Source organism: Mastigoproctus giganteus, chromosome 10, assembly GCF_048544385.1.
Source record: "Mastigoproctus giganteus isolate SK-2022 chromosome 10, ASM4854438v1, whole genome shotgun sequence".
NCBI lineage: Eukaryota > Metazoa > Arthropoda > Arachnida > Uropygi > Thelyphonidae > Mastigoproctus > Mastigoproctus giganteus.
The window spans coordinates 89,093,192-89,109,320 of NC_143584.1; the positions used below are offsets into that span (position 1 = coordinate 89,093,192).

Below are 16,129 nucleotides of genomic sequence, written 5' to 3' on the forward strand. Positions count from 1 at the left end.
ACACTGGCATGTGCCAAAAATCCAGCATTACCTATGACCATAGAAGAATATTTCAAAATAAGCTAGAATTTTGGACATGTAACTTAAAATCAGTAATGACAGTGGAATATTATCTTGCTATCAAAAGTCCTTATTATACTTAATTACTGATAAGTACAATAAGGAGCTTGCTTACTGATCTTACTTAATGAGAATGATTCCTTCAACTGAGGGGCCCAGTGATCTGTGATCCACTGTTCTGGGAATCCTCTGGAAATGAAAATTATTGTAAAATGTGTTAAAAAATATATAGAAATAATTATAAATAAAAGCATGAAATCATAGAAGCTCATAGAAGAAATTGCTCATTGGCAATTTTCCACACTCGTTGACAATTTCTCATGCTCATATATGTGTACTTCAACTGAAACATTGAGTTTCAGTTGAAGTACTCTAGAAATAATGAAATTATGAAATGAACTCTAAAAGTTCATTTCATTATTTCAGTGTGTAGAAACTGTTGGTTTACCAATGTGGCTCTTAAAAGTGAATATTTTGCCAATTACAGATAAAATTATGATTTTACAAGCTGATGGCATGTATTCTAAAATAACTAAACAAATCAGTAAAATAAATAAATAAATTTTCTGTTTATACTCCGGGATGACCAAACGGTCAGAGGAGTTCACAAGATAGACAGAATACAAGAAACAGCACCGTATTCAGTGGTCACGGGCTTGAACCCCGGTCACTCAAGGCACGTGTACTTATGCACCCGCACGCCTAACCACTAGGCTACGGCGGCCTGTCAAATAAATTTTCTGTTTATACTCCGGGACGACCAAACGGTCAGAGGAGTTCACAAGATAGACAGATTACAAGAAACAGCACCGTATTCAGTAGTCACGGGCTTGAACCCCGGTCATTCAAAGCACGTGTACTTATGCACCCGCGCGCCTGACCACTAGGCTACGGCGGCCTATTCCTAAGAGTATACTCTTTCACTATTCTGAAAATTCAAAAAAAGATTGAAAGCTTAGAGAAATCTGCTGCACCAAAGACAAAGTATCTGGACCTTGAAAAGGTACTCTTGAAATTGGTAATGATGATTCATGCAAAAAACATTCCTATAGATGGAAATTTTCAACCAGGTGAAAAAAAACAAGAAAAGTACTTCAGATCTCTTTCTTGTGAAGATCTAAATGGAAATGCATATTTCACCAGGTGAAAAAAAAAAAAAAAAAAAACCCAGTGAAAATGCTTCAGATAGTCTCTTTCTTGTGAAGATCTGAAGAAATGGAAATGCTCTTAACAGCAAAATCCTAATAGCAGACTCATTTTTATAAGCAAAGCTTTGACTTAACATTTCTGAAGAGGGCAAAATCTGCAACAGTATCTTTGTTGAAGTGATCATAATCCGGCTATCTCTAACAGATAATCCAAATAGAAATCCTTGGACAAAAATCCTAGAGAGGTTAATGTTTGATAGCATGCTGTACTATAAAAGCAGTCCTATGGCTCTATTTTAATATAAAATGTATACGTTGTAAGTGAAATTTAATTTCAGGTGCCAAGACTGGATTAAAAAAAAAAAAAAAAAAAAAAAAAACCTGCTTTCCCCAAAATTTTCCTGTTTTCCTCAAATAAGTGCTTTTCTTTTGCTTCCATCCAATTATTATTTGCAGCTTTATAAAAGTTACAAGTTGGCAGGCATGATAATGGCTTAGATGTTATGATCTGCAAAGTATGATAGCTAGCCATCTAAGAAGAAATAGAATTGAGGTGTACCATGTACTGAAGGGGTTGAGTAAAATGAATGAGGAAGGTCTGTTCTCCCTTATGTGAGGCAAAAACCAGGGGCACAGATATAAAATCTCAGGGAATAACAGAATCTTAATCTCATGAAATTCTTTTATGTGTAGCAGGTTGTTGAATATGAATAAGCTACCTCCCAGTATGGCAGGATCTACAATTAATGTGGAATTGGTTGGTTACTTTGTCAGAATATGAATTGTATGAATATTCAGGATATTTTTTTTTTTGCTGAGTTCATTTCCACGCATGACTTGGCCTTACTGCTAATAATAATAATTTGAAACAGTGTGCTAAAAAACCTATATCTATAAAACTGTTTTGTTAGTCCTAGTTTTGTATGTTGATGGCACAAGCACTTTTCCAGGAGTGATTTCAGATTATCATAGGTTTTCTTTAAATGTTTAGAATAGGTGATCATAATTGATGGTAACATTTCCATTTTGTAGCAAAAACTCCTTTTAAGCTGATTGTTGAGCTTTTGGTGAAGAATCTCAATTTCAGTGGATGATATGTAACACCCAGTTTATTGATTAAACCATTTACATCAGTAGAGAACATGAGAGATTCCTCCTTGGAGTAGAGCAAATGAATTTTGTTTCTCTGTACTTTTACCAAGTAAATGAAATGCTAGGTGCAAACAGCTTTTTTGCATGCAACTTTGGAGCCTGTGAGCTGTTTGTGAAATTTCAGTGTCTGTGTACCAACTCATTCAGTTCACCGTGTTTAAACTGCTTACTGCTTTTTTTTTTTTTTTTTTTTAAACACAGTTTCAGCATCGCCAGTATACTCATGCACTATGCTTACTTGGGAAACAATAAGAATGTTTGCCCTGAGGGTATCAATGTTATGAGGTTTAGTTGGAATTGGTACATCTTCACTTTGGGGGACAGGATGAAGAGTTGATTGATAGCAGATTTGGATACTGTATTGCAACTCTGTTTGTGGTTCCGTTTCCTATAATATGTGCATAATAGTATACGTGATATGTGATATATGGGTTCACGCCATACAAAATGCAAGGTATATTCATTGTTAATGGATGGCAAACATAATATGGGAACTAAGATTTCTCTGTCATCAATTCAAACACCAAAATAAGAAAGATGCACTTTCTTTAACCCTATCATACATGCAATGTTGAGTCATTTTGGCGTGACTTAAAGGCACTGAGAAAACTAAAATGAGAGTAGGACTCTTCTATATGCCAAATTACTGTGATGAGTGTAATGAACAACTACATAGACAAGTATAGTGTGCTGGTAGATTGAAATGTCTTATAATGGGGACTTCTAACTTTATAGATATTGACTGGAGCTTGTGGGTTGGTCATTCATAGAGTAGCAAAATTTTTCTGGATTTATTGGATGACTGTTTTCTGTAGCAGCTGGAGAGGCAAAAAGAGAAAGCAGTACTTTTGATCTGATTATCAGCAGCGACTCTTTATGCATTATGAATATCCAGATAAAGGAACTACTAATTGACATTGATCATAATACAGGGTGTCCGAGCTAGAGGTATCCAAAAATACACACATATATCTCAGCATCTATAAGGTGTATTAAAATAATTTTTTTGTTATTATACAGAGTAACTCACCAAGTTTTTATGAAGGTTAGTAAAGTTCAATATGGGCACCTTTTGTAGCTCGACAAATGTCAAAACAATATTTGAGCTCTTGCCAAGTGTTTTCCAGTATCTGAGACATTATTAGAGCAACTGCTTCAACGATACGCTGTATCAAATCATCCAAATCCCGAAATTTTCTGTGGTACACACAGTCTTTAATAAAGCACCATGCTTTTTTTTTTTTTTTTTTTCATAGTCATATCTATGAAAAAAAAATGGACCGATGAAGCCATTTTTGTACACTCCTAACCACACATTGACTTTTGGTGTGTCCCTTTCATTTTCGATCACTTGGCGAGGATTCTCCATACCCCAAATGCGGCAAAATGGAACGAAACAAATCTTGGAGAGATTTCCTATCGACCAAGCTTTCTTTTGAGAAAATATAATGAGTGGTTCTTGCATTATAAGTCATTATTTTTGGATACCTCTAGCTCAGACACATTGTATATTGATCTACTTAAAGATATAACTGCTGTTGAGGGTAAAAGGAAGGGATTTTGCTTTCTTAAATGCAGCTAAAGTGTTCTTAGTTTTTAAATTCCTTTCAGTGGGAAACCAATTGATGTTACCAACTACAAATTCCAAATGGGAGACACTCAAGAAAGTAATTATAGAAGCTACTAATCTTTTTATACCACAAAGAGATAGTGTTTAAGGTTTAGACCTAAATATCAGCTGAACTAATGACATTAGTGACAGAGAAGAAAAATGTATGGATGATTATAAATTAGCAAGGGACATGGAAACGTCCAAAACTAATCTGCAGTCAGGCCAGCCACTGAGGGAGTTAGGCAACCTGAGACATATTATGAGAAGTCCTTGTCTAAGGATGTAAAGAAAAGTAGCAAAGAGGTCTTTGGTTATGTTAACATTAGAAGGGGATGAACATCAATAGACATGAATGGCATAACTATTGGTGACTGTTCAAGTTGCTGACAAACTAAACAATTTGCATCTACATTCACATTTGAAGAAATTTTAGGGATGAGGCAGGCTATAACTGAGAGGTAAATGATTTTGTGATAACTGAGAGAAACTGCAAGAGAAATTGATGAAGTTAGAAGTAAATAAGGGCACCTGGGGCTAATGGGATCAATACAGTTATATTAAAAGAAGCAGTAAAAGAGGTAGGCAAACATTTGGTCATTGTGGCCAAAGGTTGCTTACCTCTCAGGGCAGGTTTCTATAGATTGGAGGTGTGCAAATGTTTTTGCCATTCACAAAGGAGTATCAAAGGATGATGTGTGCAATTGTAGATCTGTAAGCTTGACTTATGTAGTAGTAGTAGTAGTAGTAGTGGCATGTGATGCAAGAAAGCAAATGTATGAGCTTATGCAGCATCAGCCAAAAAAAAAAAAAAAAAATCACACCATTCCCTCCAAATGCCTGTCCAGTTCCTCCTTAAATTTATTCAACCTATCAACTTCCACAATGACAGATGGAAGTTTGTTCCAGCAATTAACCACCCGCTGGCTAAAGGCAAATTTCCGCACATCTATTCTACATCTGTCTTTTCTTAATTTGAATTTATGCCCCCTTAGGTTCGTAATCTGAACAAGTGGAAGGATTCCATCAGAATTCAGCGTGCTCAACCCATTCAAGGCCTTATACGCCTCAATCAGATCACCGCGCAGGTGCCTAATCTCCAGCCACTGCAATTTGCACAACTTAAGCCTCTCTTGGTAAGAGGATCCCTTCATTCTCCTCACCAATCTTGTTGCCCTTCTCTGTACACACTCAAGCAAATCTACATCCTTCCTTAAAATGAGGCCTCCAGACCTGTACGCATTACTCAAGGCGTGGCCTGACCACTGCCTTATACAGAGGGACAATCATCTCCTTTTCCCTGCTAGCAAAATTCCTATATATCATTGACAAAACCCCATGACCTGCCCTGGCAGCATGTCTGCATTGCTCAGAAAACTTCATATCTGACTGCACAATTATTCCCAGGTCTTTTACATTTTCTACCACCTTAAGTGTAGTACCACACATTTGGTACGTTTCTCTGGGATTACTTCTACCCATATGCAGTACTTTGCATTTGTCAAGGTTAAACTTCAGTTGCCACTTCTTAGCCCATCTGCCTAAATTTTCTAGATCCTGTTGCAGTAGCACACTGCCATTACTGTCATTAACAACCCTGCCAACCTTTGTATCATCTGCAAACTTCGACACTAAGCCTGATATACCTTCATCAATATCATTGATAAATATACAAAACAACAGTGGACCCAACACCGAACCCTGTGGGACTCCACTAATAACATTAGTCCACGAAGAGCAGCACCCATTAATTACCACCTTCTGTCTTCTTCCACTCAGCCATCCATTTATCCATTGTAGCAACTTACCCTTAATACCATTCTGCTCCAATTTGTACAATGTCTTCCATGCGCAACAGTGTCAGAAACTTTCCTGAAATCCAAATATATGATATCAAAATTATTTTTTGCATCCAGTTCCTTTGTAACCAAATCATAATATCCTATCAACTTTGTCAGACAAGACTTTCCCTTAACAAACCGTTGCTGTGTCTGAATTATGGCTGCAGTCTTGTCTAGATGATCCTGCAATGCAGCTTTAACCAGTGACTCCATTATTTTACCTGGAAACAGAAGTTAAACTTACTGGTCTGTAATTACTCGTGTCACCCTTCGATCCCCCTTTGTGAATTGGGGATACATTTGCTCATTTCCTGTCTGTGGGAACCTCCCCTGAGTCCAAGGATGGTCTCATAATTATGGCTAAGGGTTTGCTTAGTTGCTTTGCCGCTTCCTTTAATATAACTGGATAGATCTCATCCACCCCAGATGCATTTCTTATGTTTAACTTCAACAACTTCTCCTCCACGTTGCTCTCAGTTATTACAAAATCATTAAGTACCCTGCTACAATTTGATAACCTTCTGCCATTTTCAAACCTTAATAACTCCTCATGTGTGCATGTAGATGCAAAATATTCATTCAGTTTGTTTGCTATCTGAGCAGGATCATCAACAGTCGAACCATCGATATTAAGTGGACCAATCAAATTCATCCCCTTCCTTTTAGAGTTTATATAAGTAAAGAGATCCTTGCTGTTTTTCTTAGCATCCTTTGCCAAAGATTTCTCGTAATCTGCCTTCGTCTGTCTAACCTCCTTTGTGACCTGATTACAGACTAGCTTATATCTGCCATAGGCTTGTGAGTCGCTTGATAATTTATATGCATCCCATGCATTTTTCTTCTCTGTCACGAGTCTCATTAGTTCATTTGATAACCATTTAGCCTTAAACCTTGAACAATATTTCTTAATAGGTATGAAACTTTTAGTAGCTTCCACGATTAATTTCTTGAATGCTTCCCACTTAGAATTTACTGTTGATAACATCGTCAATTGATCCCACTGTACAGAATTTAAAAACTGTCTGCGACCACTGTACTCTCCTTTATGGAAGCAAAAACCCTTTCCTTTACCCCTGATGGTAATTATATCTTTAAGTAAATCCCACATCAGTACACTGTGATAACTGCCACCTAGAGGTTCCTTTATCTGCAAATTCTTAATACACGAATGATCACTGCTGATAACCAGATCAAGAGTATTACCCTCTCTGGTTGCCTCTTGAACATGCTGCTGCAGAAAACAATCATCCAATAAATCCACAAAAGTCTTACTAGTGTGTGAGTGACCAACCCACAAGTTCTAGTCAATATCTGGGAAGTTAAAATCCTCCATTATAAGACATTCTGATTTACTAGTCTATTCTATTTCTCTGTACAATTGTTCATTGTACTCATTTGAGTCATTAGGCCTATAACACACTCCTACTCTTATTTTTGCTTTCGCAGTGCTTATGTCACACCAAACTGGCTGAACAGTGCACTATTCATCTATATCAGCTGGATGCACTTTTGATTTTATGTTTTTTTTAATTAACAGCATGACACCGCCTCCCTTATCCTGTCCATTCTTTCTGTACACATTGTACTCCCCAAATTCCAGTGCAGCATTCCTTATATCTCTGTGACACCACGTCTCTGCTATCCCAACAATATCCGCCTTTGATGTCTTGACCAACACTTCAAATTCATCAAACTTATTTACTATACTTCTAGCATTGGTATACATGCCAGCATACATGCACCTATTCCTAACCCTGACACATTCCATATACCCACCTGTTTCACGATGACTGCCATCAGTCCCTGAAACCCCCAGCACCCTTCGCTCCAGCTCGCTACTTATTCTAATAGAAGTTGTACAAGAATCACTTTCATCTCTGCCTGCGGCTACTTTTAACCTTTTTGTGGGGGGATTCACAGACTTGAATCCCCCCAAGATAGCAGTTTTCCGACCCACCTGACACTGCCTCGATAGTATCAGCAAATATTCTTGCACCCTGTCTATTTAAGTGTATCCCCTCCCTGTAGAAGCAGTCTCTCCTGTTAACAACTGTAGAAGCAGTAGATCTCCTGTAGAAGCAGTCTCTCCTGTTCCTGTGATATATAGGATCTTTGTGCAGGGACAAGAAGATAATTATCTATTTGTATGATGCATTGGTTAGGCTGTCCATCTTGAGTACTGCATAGTATTGAAGCTTCATGTTAAGCAGTATTAGCATGTCTTTATTGTTATTATTATTAGTCGGGCATATGATACAAGAAAACAAGCTTATAAAGCATCAGCCAAAAAAAAAAAAAAAAAAAAACCCTTCCACATCTCTTATTCCATTCCCTCCATAATTTGTCTAGTTCTTCCTTGAATTTATTCAAACTACCCACTTCCACAGCAAAATATGGAAGTTTATTCCAACAATTGACTGCCCACAGACTGTAGGCAAACCTCCATACTTCTATCCAACAACCATCCTTCCTCAATTTGAATATATGCTCGTGTGTGTGCGTGTGTAGTCACAGCACGAGAAAGAATACTATCAGCATTGAGCTTTGCTTAATCCATTCAAAGCCTTAAGATCTCTCAGATCACCTTGCAGATGCTTAGTCTCCGGACATTGCAATTTGCTGAAATTGTTCTTGGTAAGACCACCCTTTCATTCCCTTCACAAATGTCGTTGCTCTTCTCTTCACCCATTCCAGCAGATTTACATGCTTCCTAAAATGAGGCCTCAAGACCACCATATCTGAAATACAAGTATATGATATGCAGTACTCAAGATATGGGCCTAACTATTGCCTTATATGATAGGATAATCTCCTCCTTATCCTTCCCAGCAAAGTTCTGTATATCATTAAAAAATCTTCATGAACTGCCCCGAGAGCCTGGCTGTTTTGCTGAGAGAACTTCATATCTAACTGAAAAGTTACGCCAGGTCTTTTTCATTTTCTACTACCCTGAGTGTAGTACCACACAGTTTATATGTTAAGCTGGGATTACTGCTACCCATATGCACAGTACCTTGTATTTGTAAATGTTAAACTTCAACTGCCATTTCTCAGCCCATTGACCTAATTTTCCTAGATCTTGTTGCAGTGCTCACCTTTATCATTGTCATTAACTACAATGCCAATCTTTGTATCATCTCCAAACTTAGACATAAAGCCTGATATAACTTCATCAATATCATTAATAAATGCTGAAAATAACAATGGGCCCAGCACTAGTCCCTGGGGGGACTCCACTAATGTCATTAGTACACAAAGAATAGTGCCCATTGATAACTGTCCTCTGTCTTCTTTGGCACCTCCGTGGCGAGGTGGGCAGGAGCAGCAGTGCGTAGCATACGCTTCTTGATTAGACCATGGTTCGAGCCCGTGACCACCAAATACGGAGGATGTGGAAAGGTCAGGGAATGACCACCGCATATCCCCGCAGCAATATGGCCTTGCTATATGGTTGCTAATGCTCCTGAAAACCAAAATAAATAAAAAATAAAAATAAATCTGTCTTCTTCCACTCAACCATCCCTTTATCCATAACAGTAGCTTGCCCTTAATGCCATATTGCTCTATGGTGAAAGAGGCCTATGCGCTCCGGATTCATATTATTGAAATGAAAAATTATAATTCCTCAGAGCGGTTTAATACTAGAACATACATACAAAGAACGGTTAATATACAAAAGAGCTTTCGGCTGAGTAGACAGCCTTCTTCAGTTAAATAGAAAATATATTAAATGACAGTTAAAATGGAGATGTGCACTGCCAAGTTGGTGTGTGAGGCACGTGGCTAATTGTTTGAGGTTGAAGTTTGTGGCTGTGACGTATGGTGGTGACGCGGCCAGCGTTTGTCTATGGACAGAATTATTGCTTCTGTGATGGGGTTAACTTGACAACCACTGTTCCTGTTCAAAGAGGTATCCGAGAATTTTATGTTTAACGATTCCAACCAGGTGCGCCGTAGGTAATGGTGCGACCTGTCCACAACCACGACATCGCGGTGTGGGTCAATGTCGTGGCGGGTTGTCCAGACGTGCTCGGCAATAGCTGAGTGCTCCACATCTGCCAAACGGATCGCCCTTTTATGTTCTGAGAGACGTTTCTCGAGCCGATGTCCAGTCACTCCAAAGTAGCAGCTAGTGCAGTCACAGCAAGAGATGCGATAGACCAAACCGCTCTGCAGAAGGGTGGGGACAGGTGTTTTCACGTTAGAAATGAGAGAACGTAGTTTCTTGCATGGGAGTTGAATGCACTTTATCCCATGTGATTTTAGGATTCTACCGATCTGTTGTGACAGGTTGGGGTAGTATGGGATAAATGCCCTCGTGGATGACTCACCACTGTTGACGTTACTGTTGGTCGCCACGTTGTCGCGTGCCTATAGGTCACACCTGTCAAGGATGTCGAGATGATAGCCACACCTGTTTGCCATGGCAGAACTGACAGGGAAACCCATGGCTGTGCCATGCACCTGCTGGTAAATTGAGTCGCTAAACATGATTGCACCCACTGTTAAGCACAGTATGAGGGCAGTGGAAATGTCATCAGGCGTCAGTCTGGTTCTGTCGCTAAGGCTTTTATCATTGTCCAAGAGTTGTTTTGCACAAGAGATGGCAAGTTCCACTGGGAGGAGGTAAAGAGTGATACTACATCGAACGATGCCATGACTTGATCTTGTGAGATGGATATAGTGCGGATCCTTTCTATGAACTCAATACTGTTGGAGACGGTGTAGGTGGTCTTGCCAACTAGAGGAGAAAGAAGCCTCGAGACAAACTTAGACAACTCGTAAGTCGGTGATCCACAGCAGGATACAATTGGTCTTAGTGGTGTGTCTTCTTTGTGTACCTTAGGCAGGCCGTAAAACCGTGGGATCTGACACCCGGAGGCACTGAGGTGATTACAGGTTGACTGTGTTATCTTCCCCTGTTTGAGCCAACTATTGATGAGGATATTCACCTCTGACTCCCATCGTTCCAATGCTCTGCTGGGGGTAACGGTTAAGGGTTTGTAGACGGAAGTGTCTCGCAAAAGCAGTAAGGCTTTCGCCACGTAATCAGCGCGGTTCATTACAACCGTACGACGGCCTTTGTCCGCCGGTAGAATGACGATGGACAAATCCAGTTTTAGTGCCTTGAGGGTAGAAATCTGCATACAGCTGAGGTTTGAAGAGACGGGGCAAGCATGGTGTAGAACTGCTGCAGTCTTTAAGCGGATTGCGTTGGCCACATCTTCTGGGAGGCGTGATAAACATGTTTCCACGCCTAAGGCGATGTCAGTGATCGCTGGGTACTTTGGAAGAACGGCAAATGCCATGCCAAGAGTCAATAGGTCTATTTTTTCTGCAGATAACTGCTTGTTGCTCAGGTTCAATACGAAATCTGTGCAACCTGTGGAAGGGGCATTATGCAGGCACGTCTCATACACTCATTAGAAAATGGTGGTTTATACCGAAATCCTTTCGGGATAATCTTGTTTGCTTTGCATCTGTGAGCAAACCTCAGGTGTTGTCTGCCATGGGCTACAAAGATGAAATCCTTCTGTAGTCTCACAACCATATCGTATGTTGGTTGGCCAAGAATAGTTCTGTCCATAGACAAACGCTGGCCGCGCCACCACCATACGTCACAGCCACAAACTTCAACCTCAAACAATTAGCCACGTGCCTCACGCACCAACTTGGCAGTGCACATCTCCATTCTAACTGTCATTTAATATATTTTCTATTTAACTGAAGAAGGCTGTCTACTCAGCCGAAAGCTCTTTTGTATATTAACCGTTCTTTGTATGTATGTTCTAGTATTAAACCGCTCTGAGGAATTATAATTTTTCATTTCAATAATATGAATCCGGAGCGCATAGGCCTCTTTCACCATATTCGGACTATTCTTGGCCAACCAACATACGATATGGTTGTGTGACTACAGAAGGATTTCATCTTTGTAGCCCGTGGCAGACAACACCTGAGGTTTGCTCACAGATGCAAAGCAAACAAGATTATCCCGAAAGGATTTCGGTATAAACCACCGTTTTCTAATGAGTGTATGAGACGTGCCTGTCGGAACTTCGGCTTCAAGACTCTACGCATATGGATTGGCTGCCTCCACCGTGACATACAGCGTGCTTCAGCGAGCAAAGTAGCCCTACTAGTCGACCTTAAGGCTCTGATTCCTGATCCTATTTCACCAATGTAATCAATACTTTATGCTACCAGGCCGTCAGAGAATCAGATCGTTATTGTGCCCGACAGAAACGTAAGTTCAATACTTTAATTAATGAATCCCGTCAATTTCGTCGCCAGCATAATACTCCTTCCACAGGTTGCACAGATTTCGTATTGAACCTGAGCAACAAGCAGTTAAGCCGACCGGGCAAGCCGGGTGGGTAAAGTGCCTGCCTGGCAACCCAAAGGTCGCGGGTTCGATTCCCGCCTCGGGCTTGGATCAAAGTGCTGCAAAAACCTTAGGAGGTGCATTATGGCCTCAGAAGCCTATGCGCCAACAACTACCAAAAAAAAAAAAAAAACAAGCAGTTATCTGCAGAACAAATAGACCTATTGACTCTTGGCATGGCATTTGCCGTTCTTCCAAAGTACCCAGCGATCACTGACATCGCCTTAGGCGTGGAAACATGTTTATCACGCCTCCCAGAAGATGTGGCCAACGCAATCCGCTTAAAGACTGCAGCAGTCCTACACCATGCTTGCCCCGTCTCTTCAAACCTCAGCCGTATGCAGATTTCTACCCTCAAGGCACTAAAACTGGATTCGTCCATCGTCATTCTACCGGCGGACAAAGGCCGTCGTACGGTTGTAATGAACCGCGCTGATTACGTGGCGAAAGCCTTACTGCTTTTGCGAGACACTTCCGTCTACAAACCCTTAACCGTTACCCCCAGCAGAGCATAGGAACGATGGGAGTCAGAGGTGAATATCCTCATCAATAGTTGGCTCAAACAGGGGAAGATAACACAGTCAACCCGTAATCACCTCCGTGCCTCCGGGTGTCAGATCCCACGGTTTTACGGCCTGCCGAAGGTACACAAAGAAGACACACCACTAAGACCAATTGTATCCTGCTGTGGATCACCGACTTACGAGTTGTCTAAGTTTGTCTCGAGGCTTCTTTCTCCTCTAGTTGGCAAGACCACCTACACAGTCTCCAACAGTATTGAGTTCATAGAAAGGATCCGCACTATATCCATCTCACAAGATCAAGTCATGGCATCGTTCGATGTAGTATCACTCTTTACCTCCATCCCAGTGGAACTTGCCATCTCTTGTGCAAAACAACTCTTGGACAATGATGAAACCCTTAGCGACAGAACCAGACTGACGCCTGATGACATTTCCACCGCCCTCAGACTGTGCTTAACAGGGGGTGCAATCATGTTTAGCGACTCAATTTACCAGCAGGTGCATGGCACAGCCATGGGTTCCCCTGTCAGTTCTGTCACGGCAAACATTGTGATGGAGGAGTTAGAGGGACGTGCGTTTACACACGCACCAGATCACATCGCCTTTTGGTGTCGCTATGTAGACGATGTGTTCGTAGTTATCCCTAGAGACTCAGGTCAGCGAATCCTAACCCACCTCAACTCACTATCGCCCTTCATAAAATTCACGATTGAGCTGGAGTCGAACAACACCATACCAAACCTAGATGCTCTTGTCCGGCGCGAAGACACATGCTTGAAGACGACAGTTTATCGTAAACCTATGTGTGCTGGCCAATTTACCAACTTCCGGTCAGCACATGCACGGGGTCACCTCCTCACCACTGCCCGAACCTTGCTAACTCGCGCCTGGACACACTAGCTCTGCAGGTGAAAGACGCACAGAGATCACCAGGGTCAAAGTGGACCTTGCAAGGTGTGGCTATCCCATCGACATCCTTGACAGGTGTGACCTACAGGCACGTGACAACGTGGCGACCAACAGCAACGTCAACAGTGGTGAGTCATCCACGAGGGCATTTATCCCATACTACCCCAACCTGTCACAACAGATCGGTAGAGTCCTAAATCACATGGGATAAAGTGCATCCAACTCCCAGGCAAGAAACTGCGTTGTCTCATTTCCAACGTGAAAACACCTGTCCCCACCCTTCTGCAGAGCGGTTTGGTCTATCGCATCTCTTGCCGTGAATGCACTAGCTGCTACTTTGGAGAGACTGGACGTCGGCTCGAGAAACGTCTCTCAGAACATAAAAGGGCGATCCATTTGGTAAATGTGGAGCACTCAGCTATTGCCGAGCACATCTGGACAACCCACCACGACATTGACCCACACCGCGATGTTGTGGTTGTGGACAGGTCCCACCATTACCTACGGCGCACCTGGTTGGAATCGTTAAACATAAAATGCTCGGATACCTCTTTGAACAGGAACAGTGGTTGTCAAGTTAACCCCATCACAGAAGCAATAATTCTGTCCTTAGACAAACGCTGGCCGCGTCACCACCATACATCACAGCCACAAACTTCAACCTCAAACAATTAGCCACGTGCCTCACGCACCAACTTGGCAGTGCACATCTCCATTCTAACTGTCATTTAATATATTTTCTATTTAACTGAAGAAGGCTGTCTACTCAGCCGAAAGCTCTTTTGTATATTAACCGTTCTTTGTATGTATGTTCTAGTATTAAACCACTCTGAGGAATTATAATTTTTCATTTCAATCATATTGCTCTAGTTTGTACAACAGTCTGTTATGTGCAACAGTATCAAAAAGCCTTGCTGAAATCCAGTTATATGATATTTTAAAATTATTTTTTGTATCCAGTTCCCTCGTCACTGCAACATAATATCCGATAAAATTGGTCGGAAAAGATCATCCCTTAACAAATCCATGTTCTGACTAATGTATAATTACATTCCTCTCTTGATGGTCCTGTATTACTTCTTTAACCAGCAACTCCATTATTTTCCCTTGAAAGATATTAAACTAACATGTTTTTTATTACTCATGTGACCATTTGATTCCCTTTATGAATTTGTGAATTCAATCACACATCTTCAGTCTGTGGGGGACCTTCCCTTTGAAAGGGTGCACAGAAGAGCAACCAGATTAGTTAAGAACACTGAGTATGAGGTTATCCATGTGTTGGACAAGATTTTGCAGCTCTGGTGAACGCTAAGTTTTTATTTATATTTAGCTGTTTTATTGACTTAATTGTCATATTAAATTATTTTCTATAAGTAGCTTTATAGTCCTAGTCAAGCTCCTCGGTTTATTTTGAAATTAGATAGTGATTTTGAAAGTTAATACAGTAGTGTCCATAGATTTTACCATTTGTAACTTGCCGCCATTGTTATACAATACGAAATAGCGTAACATATATCCTGAACTTGATAGCATAAGGTTAAACGTAAAACTACATATAGCGAAATATATAGCACTTATTGTATTGGTAATACTATACAAATCTAACAGATTAGAAATCTGTTAGATTTGTATAATATTATCAATTAATCAGTCAAATTTATTAATCTTATTAAGGCCAACACGAGAACCACGGTAAACTTCAGGAAACTTTTACCAGTCAAAAGCGTTTCTCGGTACCACAGCTTCTCCCTGCATTCTCGGTAAACAGATGGTATGTGTTATCGGTTGTGGCAGTAGAAGTTGATAACGATGTATTGATTAGTTATTTCTTATTATTAAAAGCAGATTATCGGAATTCATGAGTGGGCTGAAATTTACTTATGGGTACACCCTCCCGACTGCCTCAGTCTTAGGGTGTTTATCACCCCTTCCCAATGTTTTAACCTGATATGAAAATGCCTTCTACAGATGGTGCATGTTATCGGTAGTTGCAGTAGAAGTTTTCCTATTGGGTTAAAACAGCAGGAAGGGGAATAAACACCCTAAGACTGAGGCAGTCTGGAGGGTGTACCCATAAGTAAATTTCAGCCATGAAGGCATTACACTCATGAACTCCAATAATCTGCTTTTAATAATGAGAAAAAATTAATTAATACATCATTATCGACTTATACTGCCATTACTGATAACATGCACCATCTGTTTACCGAGAATGCAGGGAGAAGCTGCAGTACCAGGAATCGCATTTGACTGCTAAAAGTTTCCTGTGGTTCTCATGTTGGCTCTCTTTACCTTTTGTTCTTATTAAATTTCATTGTTAATTAAATTGTACTTAAAGGGAATCATGACCCAGACTAGGGCAGCAAAGCAATGTTCACAGATTAGGAACTCGCATATGAAAGCATTAGAAGTGTGATTCTTTATTTTTAATTTTGCGGTGTTAAATGTCAGGTGTAGCAGTTGGAATCAGGATTGTTCATACATCAATGATGCAGCAT

General features: G+C 40.5%; 1 protein-coding gene across 5 annotated transcripts in view; it reads left to right on the forward strand.

The window, feature by feature from the left end:
* Positions 1-16,129, forward strand: part of LOC150079142 (polyamine-transporting ATPase 13A3-like) — a 750,840-nt gene that overhangs the window by 203,475 nt on the left and 531,236 nt on the right. The gene's annotated exons all lie outside the window — the stretch shown is intronic.